The sequence below is a fragment of the Periplaneta americana genome, chromosome 7 (assembly GCF_040183065.1).
Source record: "Periplaneta americana isolate PAMFEO1 chromosome 7, P.americana_PAMFEO1_priV1, whole genome shotgun sequence".
In the NCBI taxonomy this organism is placed as follows: Eukaryota; Metazoa; Arthropoda; class Insecta; order Blattodea; family Blattidae; genus Periplaneta; species Periplaneta americana.
Window position 1 is genome coordinate 10,759,124 of NC_091123.1, and position 24,515 is coordinate 10,783,638.

Here is a 24,515-nt window from a genome sequence, read left to right on the forward strand (position 1 = left end):
GGTAACCATAACATTGTTATGATCTCTTTTACATCTTTAATATTTTTTCTGCATGTAATAAACACTTATTTCTGAAAAGTAGACTACTCTCAGACATGTAGAGTTGTTTATTTTAATACAATTAATTCTTTATTTGTTCTATATAAAATATATTAAAATTTACATAATGTTTTGTGACCTAATTTTTCTATTTTCAAAGAAATGGGCATTATTGTAGTCTACCTTTCGCATAAATGCATGTTACATCAGTGTACAAAATTTCAGAATTCTATCTCTAACGGTTGTGGAGTTATGAAATATGTGTGAAAATTTTCAAATTTTGGAAAATTTAATTTGAAGTAAAAAGTAAATTCTTAAAAATATTATTAGTAACCTTTTTATATCTTTATCAGATATTTGAGTTCTAATAAGTCTTGTTGTGGTACCTTGTATTTTTTTGTCCAATTGTGGGTTCATTTCCTTATAAAATTTTAGGGATTTAGAACCTGTATTTTCTGAGAATATGTGTGGTCGTTCACGTACTTAGAAATGTTTTAATGAACAGAACTAGACTCTTGCGGAAGTTTCTAAATAGTCTTAAATGACCAATTCGTTATTTTTTTCTCCTCTCTCTCTCTCTCTCCTTCCTTTTTTTTTCTCTTTTTTTATTATCTTGATATATTACTTAATCATTTGTGTTTGCATGCCATTTAGTACGACTTTGCTAATCAACATTTTATGTCTTGTAACCCACATGTATTCTCCTATTAGTATATTAACTGTATAGTATATCTGAAGTGAATTAATCGTCGAATTTATCTCGAGCATTTCAGGTCTTATAAATTGTGTGTGTGCGTGCGTGTGTGTGTTTTTTTCCCCCTTATGTTATGTAACTGATTTTGATTATGTGTAATTTTCTACTTTATTTTATATATTATGTAACCGATCTTGACTATTTGTCATTTTATATTATGTAATTGATCTTGTCTATTGTAATTTTCTACTATATTTTATGTAATTTCTAAGGTATTTTCTTTTGTGTTGTTTTGTAATCTAATTTTGTATTTCATGTATATTATTGTAACCTGGTTGAGTGGAAGAGAAGGCCTCATGGCCTTAACTCTGCCAGGCAAAATAAACCTACTACTACTACTACTACTACTACTACTACTACTACTACTACCACTACCACTACCACTACCACTACCACCACCACCACCACCACCACTACTACTACTACTACATATACCCTTAATGGTACAGAATCAACTAAACATCTTACAGTGGAATGCTGGTGGAATAACATCAGCCAAGAAGACTGAACTAGCCAATATACACTCCGTTAATAGTATACACACATTTGTTTAATAGACTTTAATTGCAGTGACTCAAATTACATGCACAAGACCGCGCTGAATCAGTCCGCATAGAAGAATACTGCAACAATAAGTCCATAGAGCCCTAATACTTCTGCGAAGATAAGGATGAGGATCATCCCTATGAAGAGTCTAGGCTGTTGGGCATTCCCGCGCCCTCCACTGTCACCAACGATGCCGATAGCAAAGCCGGCAGCCAGTCCGCCCCCGAAGTGAAGGAAACCTCTGCAATTAGAGAAATGAACATCAGTAAAGTTCATTGTTCTTTGAATATGCATGTCAGTAGCGTATAAAATGTTATGTTTTATTTAACAACCCTCGCAACTGCAGAGGTTATATCAGCGTCGCCGGATGTGCCGGAATTTTGTCCCGCAGGAGTTCTTTTACATGCCAGTAAATCTACTGACATGAGCCTGTCACATTTAAGCACACTTAAATGCCATCGACCTGGCCCGGGATCGAACCCGCAACCTTGGGCATAGAAGGCCAGCGCTATACTAACTTGCCAACCAGGTCGACTCAGTAGCGTATAATAAGATAGAGATAGAGATAGTTTATTTTGCAAAAACATGTGGAACATGTATGGCATCGTCATATACAATCTATACTAATAATAAATCTGTAGCCGAAATTTTTCTGGTAACTTTCGATTTTCCAAAAATAATTGGTCCTAACATATTTTATAATTAACCACCCCGAAACCGAAAATAGCTTTTTTGAAATTTTTGTTTGTATGTCTGTCTGTCTGTCTGTCTATTTGTTACCTTTTCACGCGATAATGGCTGAACGGGTTTCGATGAAAATTGGAATATAAATTAAGTTCGTTGTAACTTACATTTTAGGCTATATGGCATTCAAAATACATTATTTAAAAGGGGAGTTATAAGGTGGCCTGAATTAAATAAATCGAAATATCTCGTTTATTATTGATTTTTATGAAAAATGTTACATAACAAAAGTTTCTTTAAAAATAATTTGCGATAAGGTTTATTCCTTGAAACATTTTGATAGGACTGATAATTAATGAGATAAATGAGTTTTAAAATTAAAATAACTGCCATCTAAGGCCGTGTAATGAATTAAAAAACAAATGACTTCGTCTGTAAGGGGCCTTGGACAACAACAATCGAAAGCTATGAAAGATAGCCTACAGACAATGTTTCTGTGTTTTATGAAGTAATATCGGAAGCTAAATTAACCGATTTGTATAATTAATTATTATTTCACCATTGGAAAGTGTAGTTTCTCTAGATGGACATAATGCTATAATGTTATTACAGTAACTTCTGATATAATATAATATAATATAATATGTAATATTATATAATATAATTTAGGTTATTTGAAGGGTTCACAACCATAGTGGGCCACGCGCCATTTACTGAATACGTAGAAAATAAGGGTTAAAATTAAGTTATTACCATAATTCAATGAAAACCTATAACAAGTAAAATAAAATATACACATTAAATCTAAATTATGTCAATCTTCATTAAACTATGGTTGCATGTAATAAAAATTAAGAAACAGGTTAAAGGAATTGTCATTGCACAAATGAGTGTCTCTGGACCAAAATGATCGCATTTTAATTATTTGGATAGAATTTAAATTAAGTAACATATTAAACGATTTATCCTTCTATCAAACACGAATGTTCCCTGGATCAAACGTCCTATTTTAATTATGTAATTACTTTATATTTATTTCTAACGGGTGCAGCGGAGCGCACGGTTACGGCTAGTTTAAAATACATGATGTCATACAATGGAAACAAATTAAGATACATCATACTCATCGACACCATAATATAGTCCTAATTCGTGTCCTAAACACTCGGAATGGAAGATTCCTTATATCAACAGGTAGACTATTATAGTACATTATGCAACGAGCCTATAATAATAGTAATTAAGAAGCGAGTATGGATGTTTATGAAACAAGCGCAAGCGAGTTTCATAATTTTCATACGAGCTTCTTAATTACCATTATAAGCGAGTTTCATACGACTTTTTATGCTCGACCATATTTCTAACTTGAAATTATTCAGATGTATACATTTTATTTGTATCTGACAAGATCGGAAGTGACCTTGTTCTAGGTCGTGAATTGTGAGATGTGCGCAGACGCGAAAGTATTGATTTTTTCCGAGGAACAATAATGTCATTGACCTTGTGTAATCCCGTTAAACTTGGTATAACCTTGATTATTGAATTCGAATTGGAAAAACGAGATGACAAATTGAATTTATTTGAATATTATTTACAATTAACGCTAATTATTATAGTAAGAGAACATAACCTTCTGCGACAGTATTGGATTTCCAGCCTCCGTGACTTTTCGCTAATTCTCTTTCGATAGCATATCTGAGAATAATCGATACTTGCGGTTTTATAACGGTACAAAGCTGACTTGTTATTGGCTGAACACCTGTAAGCTGAGTTGTCATTGGCTGAAAACACCTATTCTTTAATGAGTAGGTGTACTTTAATGATATGCATTAAAGGACTGCTACTAGGTGTATAATTACTACATTTCGGCATGGTCGAGCATAAAATAATTTAAAAGCAAAGAATAGAAAACTGTTGTGAGTAATACTGTATTTACATTTATCAATATATAAATTTGTATTATTTCTCGTAGAATATTTATGAACAGAAGTACATGCTATGTAATTATTAATGTTATTCCGAATGTAAAGGAGACAGGCCAGTACATACTTAGACGGCAATGAATTGATCTTAAAGCTTTCTTTTGTAATATGAAAAGAGCTTGAGCAGATGTATGGTGACCGCAAAGAATAATACCATGATTTAAATGACTTTGTATATGGCTATGAAATATTGTAAACAATACCTTGTTAGGTAAATTATTCCTTAACAACCTTAACATATATAGGCCTTTACTTATTTTTTTGCAACATAGTCAACATGAGTTTTCCATCCCATTCCAGGCTCAAGAAAGATGTCCTGAAACCTAACAGCAGTATTACTAACAGTAGTAAGACGATTAATAATAAGATAGATTGATTGTTATACTCGGACTTTTGATATTATGTAATATATATTTTAATGTGGGTGAGGTAAAAACGAAAAGGGTTTCGTAGTCAACTAATAAAAACAGCTCGTAAAGTTTATACTCACATAGAAGAATAACACTAATTGACAAAAGAAAAACACTATGAATTCTAACGACAGAAATTAATAGTGAGATTCAACAAGGGTGTCCCTTTTCACCAATACTTTTATCTTTAGTCAGTCGAATTCATCAGAAAATGGCTCATTGTTGTAAATAAAAACTGTATAATTAATAAAATAAATTTAAATTGCATTTTATTTACCGACGACTTTAACGTAATTATTGCAGATTCAAAAGACGTCCTTCAAATGGCTACATACAAGATGTGGCAAATAACAGAGGATTTTTAGCCTTAACATATTCATTCATTCATTCATTCATTCATTCATAGTGTTCTGCCCAAAGGCCGATCTTTCATTGCAAACCCAGCATTCTCCAGTCTTTTCTATTTTTTTGATTTCCTTTTTGTCTCTTCATATGACCCATAACATAACTTATATGTGTAAATAAAACCTAAATTATACTTGTTATTACTTTCAAGTCCTACAAGATCCAAAGGGGTCAGCATGCTGGGCTCTTACGCAGAGGGCCCGGGTTCGATTCCCGGTCGGGTTGAATTTCCTGGTTGAGGTTTTTCAGGGTTTTCCCTCAACCGTAAGGCAAATTCCAGGAAATTCGGGCCACACAACATCCCTGAATATCACCGGCCCCATTCATCACCGAAATCATATTCATAACAAATCAGTAATTCATATACAATTGCCATCTAGTTCACAACAATAGAACCAGTCTCAACAATAGTACACAGGCCTTCGGATTTCACCTAAAAGATTAACTCGCGATATGACCAAAGATGTTAAAGCGGGTATAAATAACAGCGAGTGAAAAAAAAAAAAGATCCAAAATAGCTGTAGATAATAAAATCATTGAATAAGTTAATTTCACTACCTTCGATGCAATATATCTCACCTAAAATATATTATGGAAAATAGGCTTATGAAATATCAATGAATGTGTGAAACAGTGACGAGGAATTTAAATAAAGTGACAAGAAAACAAAATCAGATGAAGTTTTAAAATGATGATCATCTCTGTATTTATGTATGTTTCAAAGACGTGATCTTAACACAAAGGAAAGGGGAATTTAAATACAGAAATAAAAGATCGCAGAAGAAACTGAAAATAACACATTAATCCTATGATAGAAAATGGAATTCTATACATGAGCCGTTCAGAGCAGAAGTGGTGTAAGTCAAAAATGGATAATGAGGGTAAAAGTAAACATTCTGTAAAATACAGCGCAAGGTATCAATAATATTCAATTTCTTTAAACTATTAGTAGTCAGTGGATAGCAATAAGGCCATATTAATTGCTACTTTGCGCTGTACTTTACAGGATTTTTACTTTAAACCTCATTACCCAATTTTGACTTACACCACTTTTGCTCTGAGCGGCTCACAAACTGTTAAACTATGATGGTGGGATCAGTGCTAGACAGTAGGGACGGAACGGACCAAGTGACCCATATAACGATGATGGTGAACGGAATTACATTTTTTTTTATCGGAAGATAAGTTATAATTCTTCCGACTTCAAAATTTTGCTGGTACAGAATCTCATTTACCACTTATGTAAGAAGCAAAATTAAAATAACGTCATATGCAGACCCATTGATTTTCACTAGAAATATTTCATGTCCACCGTCCCTGGTTCCTGAGAATATAGATTATGAACATTTTTCAAATAAAAAATTCGAGACGAAACCGGGATTCGATCCCGGTCATCTTGTTTGAAAGGCCAAAAGTGTGACCACTCTTAAGTTTCATGCCTAGTATAAGGTGTATGTGGTACTGTTCCCTTCTATCATAGACTTCTGGAATGCAGGCAGATTCCCCATCCCATTGTAACCTGCCCGAATTCATGCGGTATTAATGGTACCTGCATGCGTCAGTTTCGACAGGAAGTTTTCACTAAGTGCACGCATTTTAACGCAGCATGGCCACTAAAAGAAGTGAGTGACGCTTTAGAAGCCATTAGAATTACGAATATTTCTATGAAGCTAGAGGAGGGAGTATGAAGCTAGGAGAGGGAGCAGTGAAATTGCAACTGAAATAATGAACATAGAATTTAATTTAGAAAGTGTATATTGGGCAAGTAGGAGACAACAGAGTAAAATGACTGATTACTTCACTCCTCAGTAAATAAGTTTGGTGAGTAATGAACAAACTGTTTTAATACAGAATACTGTATTTATAATTGTACATGTATTTTATTGTGTTCATGGTATGCTTGAAAGTGAATACATAAATCTAAAATAAGCCTAATTATGTTTATTATTTTTCATTTTCCACCTCACTAGACTGATAATATGAATCTCGGTTACTACGACACTCGTTTATAACAACATAATTTTCAAGGTCCCTTGGATGTCGTTATAACCAAGTTCTACTGTATTTCAGATTTCATATTCGACTCTGTCCAAGCTGAATTTCCCATTGAAAAAAAAAACACAAGATGTTTTTATTTCTTTACCTATTTGGTATCTGTTGAACTACATTGAGTTCTTCATTGACTTACTGCACCTATTTTGAAAGTGGGGCAACACGCAGGGTCACCGAGGACAGGAACCACACTCATCATAGTGGCACATTGTTAGTTATCTCTGGTTGAATGTCGTGACTTACTTGTACACTGTGTACCCGCCGATGTTCTTCTTGATGTCATTGGCGATGAGAGCCCGTAGATAGCCAGGATGCCCGCCATGATGATGGGGACGAGGGATTTCATGATGAGGTCGGGTCGCATTACAGAGATGGCTGCGACAGCTGTGCCGGCTTTCGCGGTTCCAAACGCTGCTCCCAGAGCTAGAAAACATCGTACATTTGACAGATTCGTTGGCGTATTTCTTCGTTTCTATATCTAGTGTTTTCCGTAGCCTATCCCTAGCTGGTTTAGCAATATATCCGTATTTTAATATAATACAGAGTGTAAGAGAACGTACTACATTTCTTCTCAGATACAATTTTTGTAATTACGTTGAACAAAAAAGTAGACCCACAATCTTTTGCGGCTTTCGAAATTAAAAAAAAATACATTTTGTGTTACAATTTTGATTGTGAATTTCATGACATTGTTTCTATTAGTCCTCCTTGAGGGGACGGACACGGGTACGGGCTTGGGACATCCCTCGCACGTAGGCCGCTTGAGTGGGCCCATTGTACTACCCTAAATAGAATGATGTGCATGCCCCCGCTGCAAATTCCACTGCGTGCCGTCACCGAACTAGTAGTAGTAGTAGTAGTAGTAGTAGTAGTAGTAGTAGTAGTAGCAGCAGCAGCAGCAGTAGTTTCCCTGGCAGAGTTAAGGCCATCAGGCCTTCTCTTCCACTCAACCAGGATCAAATCACATACACAAAAATACATACCGGTATACAAATATTAATTTAAAAATAATAATAAACCTAATTAAGTAAAATAGAGAGATTGAATACATATGCACAATCAGTATTAACTTTAAAATAACAATTATATGTATATATATATATATATATATATATATATATATATATATATATATATATATATATATATATATAGTATAATAAAAAAGAGACTGAATATATAATCACAAAAAGGAAAATACATTCTAGTATACAAGTATTAACTTAAAAAAAAAAGAATTAATACATATGAATATAATCTCACAACTACAGGAATAGTAGAATTATTAGTATGATCAGCACAGCACGTGGTACATTGAGACAATGACAATTACCTAGATATAAGTGTTAATGGAAAAATAAAGTAATGACTGTGTAAAATAATAATAATAATAATAATAATAACAATAATAATACTTACTTACTGGCTTTTAAGGAACACGGAGGTTCATTGCCGCCCTCACATAAGCCCGCCATTGGTCCCTATCCTGAGCAAGATTAATCCAGTCTCTACCATAATATCCTACCTCCCTCAAATCCATTTTAATATTATCTTCCCATCTACGTCTCGGCCTCCCCAAAGGTCTTTTGCCCTTCGGCCTTCCAACTAACAATAAAAATAATACTAATAATAATAATAAATAAAATTATACCTAAAAAACTAGTTCTGTGCATTTAAAATATTTCTAAACAACCTAATTTTAAACAACTGAGGACTAAGACTACGTCTGATTTCCAGCGCCAGCGAATTCCATGAGCATTCGATACAGAATCCCTTTATCTTTCCGCATAGACATCACCGCGGTTCCTTAACCTCTGGTCCCACGAGCTACCATGGGCCCCAGCGGAATACATAGCACCACCACCACCAGCAACTAATGACCACATACCACAGGGTCCAAGTTCGGTGACATCCCGCAAGCTACTCTACATCGGAGTAAGCCCGAAATATGGGAAAGAAACGATGATAACAAAAGAGGAGAAGTGTAATTATCATGATGAAATGAGTTCGAGGTTTAACGCCGAAAGTTAATCTGCAAGTCAGTTGGTTCCATAATTGACCTTTCTAGAACATGTGAAAAAGACCAATTGAGCGAATCAAGCAACTGAACCTATGAATGGAGTCGCCTGCCGCATAGATTTATAAAAACAAGTACAAAAATATTACTCTACAAATAATAGTATAGTACATTATGCAACGAGCCTATAATGGTAGTAATTAAGACGCGAGGATGTTCATGAAACGAGCGCAAGCGAATTTCATAATTTTCATACGAGCGTCTTAATTACCATTATAGGCAAGTTCCATACGACTTTTTATGCTCGACCATATTTCTAACTTGAAATTATTCATAAGTATTCATGTTATTATGTGAGTGCAATAGCCTACATCATACATTGTGAGATGTGCGCAGACGCGAAAGTATTATAGGCAAGTTTCATACGACTTTTTATGCTCGACCATATTTCTAACTTGAAATTATTCATAAGGATTCATGTTATTGTTATGTGAGTGAGTGCAATAGCCTACATCATAAATTGTGAGATGTGCGCAGACGCGAAAGTATTGATTTTTTCCGGGAAACGAATGCCGACGACCTTGATATAATCTAAAGAGTAAGATAAACATTAGTCTTGATATAACCTTGAAATTGAATTCGACATTGAAAAACGAGATGACAAATTGAATTTATTTGAATATTATTTACAATTAACGCTAATTATTATAGTAACAGAACATAACCTTCTGCGACAGTATTGGATTTCCAGCCTCCGTGACGTTTCGATACTTGTCTTTCGATTGCATATCCGAGAATAACCGAAAACCTGAACTTTAATGACATGCATTAAAGGACTGCTACCAGGTGTATGATTACTACATTTCGGCATGGTCGAGCATAAAAAATATAAGTTATCTGCTTACATATGGCACAGAAAGTTGGATATTAAAAAGCGGGTCCGAGTACAAATCCTGTTTGGGACAAGTTACCTAGTTTTGTTAAAACTGAGAAATTGCTTAAAAATGAAAGTGGTTGAAATGGGTAGTCTTCGTAGAATCATGCGAGTAGGTTTTTCAAGAATGCAGCATATTAGAAATAAGGAATTCAGAGAAGGGATGGATTTAAGAGAAAGGACCATAGATCTGTTGGAAAAGAGAAGTATACAATGGTGTGGGCACGTACAGAGAATGGTGGATGGAAGATTGCCAAAGCAAGTTATAAATTGGTCACCAGCAGGCAGTAGAAGAGGAAGAGCCAATATAATATGGCATAGAGGAAGTGCTAAAGCCTAGAGAGAATAGATTTAGAAGAGGGAAAATGACAAGACCGAAATTTGAAGGAAACGAATAAAAAGCAACCGCTGAAAAGGGGAACACTTGTAAAAGAAGAAGAAAAAGAAGATACCCAGATGACCAAGAACATCATGGCCAAAGAATCTCAAACATTGATTTGGACAGTCCCCTGTGCAACTGTGAATCAATTTATGATCGCTAAAGCCAACTTATATGACAGCGATAGTTAAACATTCACAGCATTAGAATAATTAGTACGATCAATTATAGCCACTGCCCTTAAACATGCCGATTACAACACCTTTGAAGAAGTGCATGGTCTCTCCGTCACTGGCAGTACACGGCGCATAGATATAATAGCTTTCAAGGAATCTACAAGATCTGGATACATAATTGATCCCACTGTGCGTTTCGAAACGGATGAGAAACAGCCAGCAGAAGTGGATAATGAAAAAAAGAATATCTACAATCCTACCATTCCCTATTACCTCAAAAAATACCAGCTAAAAGAGCTTGAAGTAATCGGAGCAAGAAGGTACCGCTACTCTCTTCATGAAAGATGTGTTTAAGAGGCTTGGAATACCTACATCTATTATTCCGATTGTAACCTTAGCTGCATTGAAAGGATCAATTGCTCTCCTGAAGAATCACCTATATTCGAAATCAGACTAAGTTCAGTAGCACTCTTTACTTTTTTGTAACACTTACCTTTCTAAAAATAGGTATATTTTCACTAATCAAAAAAAAATATTTGCAGGAAATTATTTGTAGGAATTTCATTGTTAAAACAAAATCAATGGTTTTTTCATGAACTTGTTAAAATTTCTATGGCTAAGTACTCTTTGTCCCTTGTGGTAGCTCACGAATGGTGAGAAGATATATAAATTAGAAATTAGAATAATAATAATAATAATAATAATATAATATTAATAATAATGCTCCTGATATAGGACTACAGGTAAGATTTCTTGGCCATTTCTCGACTACATTGAATTTCAGCTCTGAATCATTGCATTTGAAAACGTCGTTAATTTAAGTACATAAATACTACTACTGCTAAAATACATTAAAGGTGATATGTTACAGTTGTATGAACACTAATAAATACATTAAGATTGTTAAAGATATTAGTTATAGTCAGATATGTTTCGGAGATGCTTCTCCATCTTCAGTGACTATTTACCGCGACGGTTGGTTCAATTGGTCGAACCGTGTTGTTGCTTGGCTTAAAGGAGACTAACCAGCTGAACCACCCGTCGTGGTAAATAGTCACTGAAGATGGAGAAGCATCTCCGAAACATGTCTGACTATAACTAATATCTTTAACAATCTTATTGTATTTATTAGTGTTCATACAACCGTAACATATCACCTTTAATGTATTTTATCAAATCTATGAACACTGTATTATTGACCTAACATGTGTGTTTTAGCTTTAAATACTACTACTGCTATTATTACTACAATTTCCGGGGATTTTCTGTTTTCGTCTCTTGCACTAAAAAGTGCAACTTACTTTATTGGTGAAATATGAATGCAAATTATTGAGTACAAAATCTTAAATTATAAATTAAAATCGTAGATTTATAAATGTAAAATGATAACTTACAATTTGAATACTTACAACTAAAAACTATGGCAGAAACTGCGCCCATAACTCCAAAAAATAATGCATAAACTGGATTAGAATTCACCGGAGCGTTGTCTTTTATCTGAAACATGGTACCATCTGTCTTGCAGGCGAGGTAAATAAAACGGAAAATAAGCCTGTCTTCCACTCACAACATCTGAATATGCACAGCCAGTTAATTGTGTGGTACTGCAGTTTAGATAAAACAAATTGGTGAATTACTGCAACTTGTTCTGAACTTTATTGACATATTATACATGACTTTATATGTAGAGATAACGTAACTACATTCCATCGTAAATGATCGAGCATATTATGCAATTATCTACATTATTGAGTTGCTGTCATGCGTACCAACTTATGAAATGCAGTTGTAACATTTTCGAAGTGTTACCACAGTTTAGTATATACAGTCACGAAGCTTGAGTTGTGAGGGTGCTAGGAACAATAGACTGTGCCGGTACTATTTCGCATTTTCTGTAATGAGGCGATATTAGCGATCCTAGTGGTTAGCAACAATCTATGGATGCATATTTACTAGGTATTGAGCTTCGTGACTGTACATACTAGACTGTGGTGTTGCTCTTATATTGTTGACTGTTTTCTTTTGTCGAGAGGTTTTATTTGCATTTTATATTATTCTTGCTCAAACTTGAAAACATTAAATATTAACGAAGTGGCCTAGATATAATTTTTTATTCTTAAACATTGTTTTGCCTTGAAGATTCATGTTACTTTTCTGAGTTCATTCATTTAGTGTTCTGTCCAAGGATAGGTCTTTCGCTGCAAACCCAGTTTTCTGCAATCTTTCCTATTTTCTGCCTTCCTCTTTGTTTTCTCGTATGATCCATATATCTTAATGTCGTCTATGATCCGATATCTTCTTTTACCCCGAACTCTTCTCCCGTTCACCATTTCTTCTCAGCCAGTGACCCAACCAATATTCCTTATTCTCTTACTGATCAGTTTCAGCGTCATTCTTTCTTCACCCACTTAAAATTAAAATATTACATATTAAATTCAGTGGTTTCGGAAACGTTTTTGTTAATGAAATATAAGTAGGCCTTACTTACTTACTCACTTACTTATTGGCTTTTAAGGAACCCGGAAGTTCATTGCCGCCCTCACATAAGCCCGCCATTGATCCCTATCCTGAGCAAGATTAATCCAGTCTCTACCATCATATCCCACCTCCCTCACATCCATTTTAATATTATCTTCCCATCTACGTCTCGGCCTCCCCAAAGGTCATTTTCCCGCCGGCCTCCCAACTAACACTCTATATACATTTCTGGATTCGCCCATACGTGCTACAAGCCCTGCCCATCTCAAACGTCTGGATTTAATGCTCCTAATTATGTCAGGTAAAGAATACAATGCGTCCATCTCTGCGTTGTACAACTTTCTCAATTCTCCTGTAATTTCATCCCTCTTAGCCCCAAATATTTTCCTAAGAACCTCATTCTCAAACACACTTAATCTCTGTTCCTCTCTCAAAGTGAGAGTCCAAGCTTCACAACCATATAGAACAACCGGTAAAATAACTGTTTTATAAATTCTAACTCAGATTTTTTGACAGCAGACTAGATGACAAAAGCTTCTCAACCGAATAATAACAGGCATTTCTCATATTTATTCTGCGTTTAATTTCCTCCTGAGTGTAATTTATATTTGTTACTGTTGCTCTAAGATATTTGAATTTTTCCACCTCTTCGAAGGATAAATCTCCAATTTTTATATTTCCATTTCGTACAATATTCTGGTCACGAGACATATTCATATACTTAGTTTTTTCGGGATTTACTTCCAACTCTATCGCTTTACTTGCTTCAAGCAGAATTATCGTGTTTTCCCTAATGGTTTGTGGATTTTCTCCTAACATATTCACATCATCCGCATAGACAAGAAGCTGATGTAACCCGTTCAATTCCAAACCCTCAGTGTTATCCTGAAATTTCCTAATGGCATATTCTAGAGCAAAGTTAAAAAGTAGAGGTGACAATGCATCTCCCTGCTTTAGCCCGCAGTGAATTGGAAAAGCATCAGATAGAAACTGGCCTATACGGACTCTGCTGTAAGTTTCACTAAGACACATTTTAATTAATTGAACTAGTTTCTTAGGAATACCAAATCCAATAAGAATATCATATAAAATTTCTCTCTTAACCGAGTCATACGCCTTTTTGAAATCTATGAATAACTGATGTACTGTACCCTTATACTCCCATTTTTTCTCCAATATCTGTCGAATACAAAAAATCTGATCAATAGTCGATCTATTACGCCTAAAACCACACTGATGATCCCCAATAATTTCATCTACATATGGAGTTAATCTTCTCAAAAGGATATTCGAAAAAATTTTATACGATGTCAACAAAAGTGATAGTCCTCGAAAGTTACTACAGTTAGTCTTGTCCCCCTATAAGTAGGCCTATTGGTGTTAATTCTTAACGAGATGTTTCTCTTAAAGTAAGTTTTTCATTCAGTCCGACACGACATTCATTTTCTGTGAATGTAGTTTTTAGAAATGTAGGCATAATTATATGGTCTGTAATTTCTGCTTTTTGAAGAAAGTAATGAAGTAATTTCTAAAATTAGATCTAAAATATTTTTTTCTGAATTTCCTATCTCCCTGTAGTGATTTTAAGACTTGGAGGAATTTTGCGCCAAATAAGCAAATGAAAGGCTCGTGTGAGTTCAATTCTGTATACTGCCTGTCTTAGGAGTTAAGTGTTCGATGGCAAGGTTAGAAAGCAGGTTTTTTGGCGGAATATTCCAGGTAATCTATTACTGAAATGCTGTTTAAGATAATTATGTGTATTACATAATCTGTAACAAATGTAAATGATACTCGGGAGGAAATTAAACACACAATAAATATGGGAAATGCCTGTTATTATTCGGTTGAGAAACTTTTATCATCCAGTCTGCTGTCAAAAAATCTGAAAGTCAGAATTTATGAAACAGTTATATTATCGGCTGTTCTGTATAGTTGTGAAACTTGGACTCTCACTCTGAGAGAGGAACATAGGTTAAGGGTGTTTGAGAATAAGGTGCTTAGGAAAATATTTGGGCCTATGCGACATGAAGTTACAGGAGAATGGAGAAAGTTACACAACGCAGAGCTGCACGCATTGTATTGTTCACCTGACATAATTAGGAACATTAAATCCAGACGTTTGAGATGGGCAGGGCATGTAGCACGTATGGGCGAATCCAGAAATGCATATAGAGTGTTAGTTGGGAGACCGGATAGAAAAAGACCTTTAGGGAGACCGAGACGTAGATGGGAAGATAATATTAAAATGGATTTGAGGGAGGTGGGATATGATGATAGAGACTGGATTAATCTTGCACTGGATAGGGACCGATAGCGGGCTTATGTGAGGGCGGCAATGAACCTTCGGGTTCCTTAAAAGCCATTTGTAAGTATTATTATTATTATTATTATTATTATTATTATTATTATTATTATTATTATACTCTGTCTACATAGGCCTAAATTATTTCCATCGGAAACAGGGTTTGCAAAATCGATTATCGAAAAATCGTATCTTTTTTTTTTTTTTTTTTTCCTTGTGCTGTCTCTATTTAACTTGAAAACTAGTGTATATAGGCTATGCGTTACCTTTTTTTGAAGATTGTTATTAATTAATTTTCTTCATTATAACCTATTTATATCTCAATTTGTATAATCATTTTTTTTTTGTAAAAGGCAAGAGTCCAAGAGTGTTAGTTGGAAGGCCGGAGGGAAAAAGGCCTTTAGGGAGGCCGAGACGTAGATGGGAAGATAATATTAAAATGGATTTGAGGGAGGTGGGATATGATGATAGAGAATGGATTAATCTTGCTCAGGATAGGGACCAATGGCGGGCTTATGTGAGGGCGGCAATGAACCTCCGGGTTCCTTAAAAGCCAGTAAGTAAATAAGTATGGGTCCAAGAGACCTGGTACTTTTAACAAAATGTCTTAAATCTAAAAACAAAAAAAAAAATCAAGATTGTGTTGTTTTGGCGCATTGTCTACACTCTAACGAGAACTTTGAACCAAAATCTAGACATTCACAAATATCGAGTTTACCTATTTATGTGGTACGTAACTGAAGACAACGCAAGATAAACACAAAACAAACACAATTTCAATGTAAAAGGTGCAACATTCAAATCTTCACTTCCAGGAAGTCAATCCTGTGTCGTCTGAACTTGTAGTAGCCAGAAAAAGTACCACATCAGCCACACCTAAAAAGTGGAAATATTGAAAGCGTTTAGCTTAATTAATTAATCTTTATTTCGTGTAAAAGTTACATCCCAACATTGGCGTACAGTACGACACCCATTATGAGCCCATAGAGACCCAGGACCTCCGCGAAGATGAGGATGAGGAGCATCGCCACGTACAGCGAGTTCTCCAAATGATTGCCGCGGATGCCTGTGTCGCCCACGATACCGATCGCAATGCCGGAGAAGAGGCCGCAGAAACCCACACTGGAGCCCGCAGCCAGGTGCACGAAACCACTGCGAAATGCACACGATGGAGATATGGGTTATTCCAGTGGGAACTTGCAAACAGTAGCAAGGTTCTTGTCGCTAAAAGTAAACCCGTAGTAAATGTCTTCAATTGCGTGATTATTGTACTCGCCAAACTTAGACGACCTCAGCTCAGAGGAAAGAAGTCAAGGAAGTCACATCAACATGCTCTCTATGTTCATGTTATGCAGTTGGCCGCGTCCGATAACTGAATTGCTTTATAACAGCGTTGCCAAACATAGACGGCCTCAGCCCGAGTAGAGAGGTCAGCTTATCTTGCCGCAAGAGATAACTATAGGTCTCGCAAGCACGGAATACCGACGGAAGGAATGCAAATCAAACACTGCGATAAGGAAGAGCGGGGGACAGGAAAGGCCACGAGATAACTTGAATGATATTCAAGAGTACAGTCGGAAGAGAAATGACATCGATAAAATCAGTTTTGCGTTGTGATAGTTACATTACGACTTTAGTTTGTTCCATTGCATGTGAATACGTGTCTTGTATCGCACGGTATTATTATTTTATTCGTAAACATATGTTGCGCGTTTAATTAGCTTCGAATTTTTCTCTTGCTACGTTCTGTATTTCCACAGCGATGTCCTCATTTGTTCATCTTCTTAGAAGAGACAGTACTTCCATCGGCTCGCACCTCTCCCCCTCGGTGTGCCTACATACACATGTCAAAACAGACAGCAACGCCACCATTGCTTTTTGGTAATCGTTTCTTGCGCGAGCTATACTAACTTCTCTGTTAAAAAAAAACATCGTACTTGCCTCAGCCCAGCGGCTGGGCTAATTCAGAGTCATAATGTGACAACGCTGCATAACTAACAGGCATGCAACGTATGATGTATTATGTTTTGGGTAAGGCACGAGTTAGCAGAGTGGTGTGAGTGTGGTCGTCTAAGCTTGGCGAGAATAGTAGCTTCTATACCATACATGGGCACAATTTTCGGTTACGTGAGGCACTCGATTTGAAATAGTTTGTTTACTAGGAGAGGAGACTGCAGAGTTGGATGGAAAATATAAACTGCTGTGACCTGCGTCACCTTATCGTAATCGCTAAGGCGGTCAGTGGCGAATTATTAGGAAAGCGCTTGGTTAACGTGAGATACTCGAAAACTTTTATTCAATCTGGAAAATTAATTCGGCAGCTTTAATCATAAACCTCTTTACTATTTCTCCATCATTGAATTGATTTAAATCACAGGCGAGAAATTGCGTAACTAGCCAATAATATTCCATCATGTTGTCTACGTTTATTTTCTTGAATATTCTGGCGTTTATCAAGATTGCTTAGTAGATTTTCACGTTCGCGACCAAAAATAATTTCAGAAAATCATATTTCGTTTTCTACGCACATTTGATATTTTTCTTTTCATAAATTTCTTTTGGAAATAATACGTAGAAACGACAGTTAATTCCTCGTACCTTTTAATGCAGCGTGTTTAAGGTATAATGTCGTATTTAGTATACTATGCAAATGTTAATATCATAAATTTTCTTCGGAATAGTACGAAAAATAACATTTAATTTGTCTTACCTTCTAATTCAGCGTGTTCTTTATGACATAAGTACTAATGTCGTTGTATATTAAATTTATTAATGCCTAATAGGATTTTCGAGCATAACCTTCTAAACAGCAAAATAACTCTTCCTCCCATTTCTCATGAAATAATCGTTTTCTAACGCATACACACTGCTTTGATAATGCCATTATGCCACCACTGATATTGCTTATGAAACTGATATAGAATCTGCCCACGCCTAGGAGCTATGTGAGGGAGGAAAGGGGTCTGTGAGGATGATGTCACTCAGAGCGATAATCTATGTGAAGGTCAGTGAGGCAGAAATTCTCAATTGAGGCACGATGCCCAAGTATGTTCTATACTAATGGCTAACGAAATCGATGTCTGAACAGTTAAGTTTTGTTATTACGCAGGCGCGGTATGCGTCTCTTTCCTTATTTTCCATTACTTTCTCAATCTAACAGTCCACATCGCCACAGTTTTATGTGGCATGTATGTATGAATGTAGAAATGAAATGATCATTTTGGTCACTAAACTGAAGTAGGCTAAGTTCATATCGTATAAGTTTGCTACGGAACTTAGGCTCTTAGATCTGTTCTTTCTTTTCTACAATGATTTATGAAATTTTAAAATGTTGATGAATGTCCCTCAGCCGCTTTTTCGAGCGTGCAACATTTACGCGAAATTTATAACGATCTACAACAGTGATCGGCAAAGATTACGTTATATAAAATGGAGCCCGCAATACACGGATACCAAAACTGCTTTAACATTGAATGAACAAGAGGAGGGACATCATGCCTTACCCCTCTGTGCTGTTTGTGTATTAAGGGGTTGATACGTGAATCACGAAATGCCAATCACTTATTTACCAACATGCATGTTCAGCGCTGGCACTTATGTACAACAATGACGTAGAATATCTTTTAAGCGTGCGCCTGTATGAGATTCTGAAATTGTACGTCACTTTTGCATCTGATTTAAACGGTAGAAATGTCCGCACTTGAAATGCCTGACCTACAAGTTGCCTACAATGTCTTGGTTAAGATCCAGATTTCTGGGTAGTATGTTGTTATGGAAATTTCCATAGTTTTGTGAAACTTGATGCATATGTTACGTTAAAGGAAATTAATATTGTGGAATACGAAGAAGACTACAGAAAGATTTGTAATGCTCTAATCCAAATGATATACACATAAGCTTAGCATTGTTTAGAAAGATCTCAACTTCTTTGGCTTAATAGAGCGTTTATAAATGAAAATGCATTCTTACTGGTAATCTGTGTAATTATTTCCACGTTTCTTCATGTCGTTAATAATTATTACGGCAATGACAACTCCATAGATTGCAATTATTCCAGCCATAATGACGGGAAGTATCGACTTCATGATGAGATCGGGTTTTGTCGGCGAAATGGCTGAAATTGCTACTGCAGATTTAGCAGTTCCATAAGCTGCACCAAATCCTAGAAGAGTCATAAATATATATTATTTATATGATACAGTTTATAACAATTATTTACATAAAGACTAAAAACATAAACTCTATTCACATTATAATGAGAAAATTTAACATGATTTCAGGTTAAAAGTCTTAAAGATGATTAGTAATTTGTACCGTAGAACAGAGTAAACTTGACCACTTCTCACATATATTACAATTTACACGTTCAGAATGATCATAAAAATGAGATGAATACAGTGCTTAGATGCATGAATATGCAGGTGCAGATTTTAACAGCTTATTCCTTAGAGAAAGTACAGTAAATTCTAATACTATTTTAGTCCCAATTGAATACTTTCTCAGAAAAAAAAACTTTCCCCTAAATGTTAACACTATTTTACTCGATAAGTATTATCTTACGATTCTGATTTTTACTTATCATTAGGAAAACTGATAAGGAATAATTGATCCCTTTGCAATTGTTCAGTAAAATGGGCGATTTTCTTGCAAATTAAATAAAAAATTAATACATGTCGTTCCTCTGATTGAGGTTCTGGATGATATGTACAGATATGGAAATAAAATTTGGAGCTCCCTTATTGTATGTTTCGCTTACAACAAATTGCGCATGTGCAGTAATCAAGTTTATTCACTATCATCGTGTGCAATTCGGAGACTCCTTTGAACGCGCACTTAACAGATTTACGACTTCCTACACTAATCCCTTTGACCATCCCATTCACGTGGATATGAAGAGAGTCTGTGAATTTTTTTAAACGAGGGTTGTGATTGGTTAATAACAGGCGAAGACAAGTAAGGAAGATTTAATGACAACCAATTAGTAGGGGGCAATAGAAGGTATGTTGGCAAAGTCCTTGGTGTGAAACTGCATTCCATGATATAAAATGAATTATACTTGTGGACAGTCGTGTGAAATTGTTGCCTACATACAGGTAGACTCCTATCAAGACTCGCTCCAAATTTAATTCCGTATCTGTACGTCTATTTTCAGGCAGTACGTTTCACTTGACGATATGTGTCAGAGGAAGAACAATTGTTTGTATATATCTGAAGTCTGATTAGTGTATATGTAGGTACTCGGCGATGTATGCAATGGATAGGAAAAGTAACTGACCACCCTACCCCATTATCTTCTGGCCTAGTTGCCTCATAAGTTTTGCCTTCTTGGTGTCACTTGTGGGGTTCAGACCTGTCTTCGGACAGTTGACCAAACAAATAATACAAATCGTTATTTCCTGCCAATAAGTCTGACAACCCTACAGGAGTGACTGAGGGAGGGAACTCTGCTATTCAGACCGAGTGCGTGTGTGCTTTGAGTTGATCCCACAATTCGTCTCGATTTCGAGGGCGTCGGTGGGCATAGGTGGCTATCCTTCTCTTTTTCAATTCCGCCCATAAATTTTCGATGACATTCAAATCAAGTGACTTCGGAGGCCAATTAATGATTTCGAGCTCGGGTCTCCTTTGAAACCATCTTTGAATGTTTGCAGCATAGTGCACGGGATGGTTATCCTGCTGGAACAGCAATGTTCCTTCGGGAAAACGTTCTCGGGCGGAGGGAAGGAATATATTTTCCAGAATGTGCTCGTAAGTTCCCGCATTAAACCGGCCATCGATGCGTTCTATAACGCCAGGTCCATCGTAAGACATCCACCCCCAACACGATATGCTAAAGCGCCCCGAACTTTCACGTCGGTGCACATAGCGCTGATAATGTCGGAGACCATCCTCACGATAGACACGGACAGGACCTTCGTAATCACTCGAGATGGTTGTTTCGTCGGAGAAAATTACATTTCTCCAATCGAAATCCACTCGATTGGTAGCGAAGGCAAGACGGTCGACAGCTTGTGCTTCCCCCAATATTTCCATTTGCGCAGCCCTCCGGCTCCTAATACCGCGGTTCCTCAACCTGCTGATCACAGTCTGTGAAGAGCCGGGAAAGTTAGATGCTGCTCTTATTTCGTTAGCAGTCAGAAAGGGGTCCTGTCGAACTGTCTCGAATAAAAGAGCATCCTCTTCCAATGAAGAAATCCGCGGACGCCCAGGAATAGGGCGATTTTCGACCTCCCCAAAATTTTGGTAACGATGAATCCACCTCGTGGCTGTACTTTCAGGAACACCGACCAAACGGCCAGCAGAACTAGCCCCATATCCAGCCTCAACTAGAGCTATAACTCGCTGTCTCATGTCACGTCGGTTCGCCATTACGATGAGAAATGAGAGATGACGATAATACTTTAGTGTAGACAATGACTATTTAACATGATATAGAATTATTGAAATAAGAGGCATCTTGCATAGTAAGAGTTAATAAATCAACCCTAAATTAAATATCTAAATAACAGGATATAACAGGAAGTCCAATTGTTGCGAAACTAATCAAATTAAATCTAATTACATTAAATAAACAAACCCCAAGTTATGACACCACATTGCTACAGCTAAATTGTAGGTTATTAACATAAGCATTGAATAGGTCCGTGGTTGTGCGTTGGACGACAAAACCAAACATCGAAAGTTCGAATCTTGCCGAGGAATGTGACTTCTTGCTTTTTATAATGTAAATCAGACTTATAACTACAATCATTCATATTTCTTACATTATTTATTAATATTTATAGCCAACATTGAATTTGTAAAGAAAAGACTTTAGAAATCTCATATGGAATTTGTGATCTGTAGTGACATAAACGTAGATTATCTCTCGGAACTTTTCCGTAAAAGTAAATTAAATTCACTCCTTGAAACTGGAAACCTTAGTCGTAGGGTCATTTTCCCATAGCATACAAGCTGAAGTAACACAGCCATTGATAAATGTTTTGTACACAGAATTAGACTGAATTCCTATTCGACAGAACCTATAATCAATGGCTTGTCTGACCATGATAAACAAATCCTAAGTGTTTTCAATGTCACTGAACAATTTCAAAATATTAATTTAAAAACTAAGAAAAGATCGTAATTGCTGTATCTAGTGATTATTTACATTTATGTCTACAAAATGAATCTTGGAAAAACATATATGATACTGGTACTACTGATATTAAGAGTAAACGTATTGAATTTTTCACTAAATTTCAGAATCACTTCAGTGGATGTTCTCCACTCAATGTTGTGAAAAAATTCAAAAGTTAAAACATGTAGATAACGCAGGGACTTCAAAGCTCATGTATTAAAAAGAAGAATCTATATGTAATGAGTTGCAATGTAATGATCCTCATGTTCTTAAATACTGCAAGAAGTACAGTGTAATTTAACAAAAATTATGAAAGAGGGAAATAGAATATATTTGAGTAGAAAAGTACAAAATTCAGATAATGCAATTAAACCTATTCGGAATATTATTAAATTTAAACTTTTAGATAACCTAAGAAAGAAAATATTTTTTCATTAAAACCAATGATTATAAAGTAGAGGATCCCAAATCTATTGCAAATTCTTTTAACGTATTATAGTATATAGTACAGAAATATTATTGACAACTTAAACATTCAAGATTTTGCAAAAGATACTGCAATTGGTTACTTAACAGATGTATTTAATAATTAGTATTAATATATGTAATTAGTCAATAACTGCAACAGTGTTTTTTCATTCAATCATAACATGAATAAAATTGAATGCAAACACGTAGATAAAATAGTTAAAATTAACTGCAGGGGTGAGAATGAAATAATCCAAAGCCATACTTTTAACAAAAATTGTTTTTCGCGAGTGCATTTCTTACACATATGTGAAAGCTATTAATAAATTATTGCAATAATTACTCAACAAATGACATAGCCTAAGGACTCTAAACCTTTGTAAAAGTTTGTCTATTATTATATATTTTTTTAATTTCATTTTAATTGTTAGTTTTTAATATATATGCATTTACATTGTATATATGTGTGTGTATAAATGCATTCATTAGATTAACGTTTATAATATTATAACTTGTAATTTTGTATTGTTTGCGATCATTAACACTTAATCTCAGGACTTCTTCTACACAACACGCAGAAGTCTTACCATCCGAGCTATGGAAACGACATGAAAGCTTTCCTTTCTGTGCGGAGTGTCGATCTAGTCATGAAGGTCCATTGTCGATTTAACTACACGATTTATGTATATATTTATCTTTTATTTACGTAATATAATCATAAGAATCGAACTCGCACTCTTCTACACAACACGCAGAAGTCTTACCATCCGAGCTATGGAAACGACATGAAAGCTTTCCTTTCTGTGCGGAGTGTCGATCTAGTCATGAAGGTCCATTGTCGATTTAACTACACGATTTATGTATATATTTATCTTTTATTTACGTAATATAATCATAATAATCGAACTCGCACTCTTCTACACAACACGCAGAAGTCTTACCGTCTGAGCTATGGAAACGACATGAAAGCTTTCCTTTCTGTGCGGAGTATCGATCTAGTCATGAAGGTCCATTGTCGATTTAACTACACGATTTATGTATATATTTATCTTTTATTTACGTAATATTATAATTTTTTTGCAGTTTTTGAAGTGAATTTCGGAACGATGCTAGTAACAAACCAAATAGCCTGAATTTAAGTAACTCAATATTCGTTACCTTGTGTATCGGTGCTCTGGTCTCCGATCATGCGCAGTGTCCTACATCCGAGACTTAGGAATATTCAATCGTCTCATCCTTTTCCAAGGAAACTGTACGTATAGACATATTACGTACGTACGTACATACATACATACATACATACATACATACATACATACATACATACATCAGTAGGCAGTTTGTTTTCAGCCAGTTACCCAGCCAATTCCTTTTTCTCTTCCTTATCAGTTTCAGCATCATTCTTTCTTCACCTACTCTTTCCAACACAGCTTCATATAAGTTATATCATCTGTAGATATTTATGTAGCCCGCTCGAGTTCTTTGTCCATTGTTTTCCAAATAGAAGAGGTACAATTTGTGCCGTAACAGTACCCACGATACTCTGAAGCGCCGCTCTCCATCACCCGTCTGTTGCGATCGTTGGGATTTAATTTCTGTTATACAGGGTTTAAATGCAGTGAATTAACAACAGGTGCGATCGCAGCGACATCTGGCAGAGCGGCCACACCGTTACACTGAACCGCAGAAGTGCGATAATTTAGAAGGGGCTTCAAATGAGCGAGTTACAGCGATTCGCAAGGAACGGTATCCCTAGCTCAGTAGTTCAG

The 24,515-nt window shown here is 35.7% G+C and overlaps 1 pseudogene; it reads right to left on the bottom strand.

Moving 5' to 3' along the window:
- Positions 1 to 1,268: 1,268 nt before the first annotated feature.
- Positions 1,269 to 12,353, bottom strand: LOC138702911 (V-type proton ATPase 16 kDa proteolipid subunit c-like; annotated as a pseudogene).
- Positions 12,354 to 24,515: the final 12,162 nt, after the last annotated feature.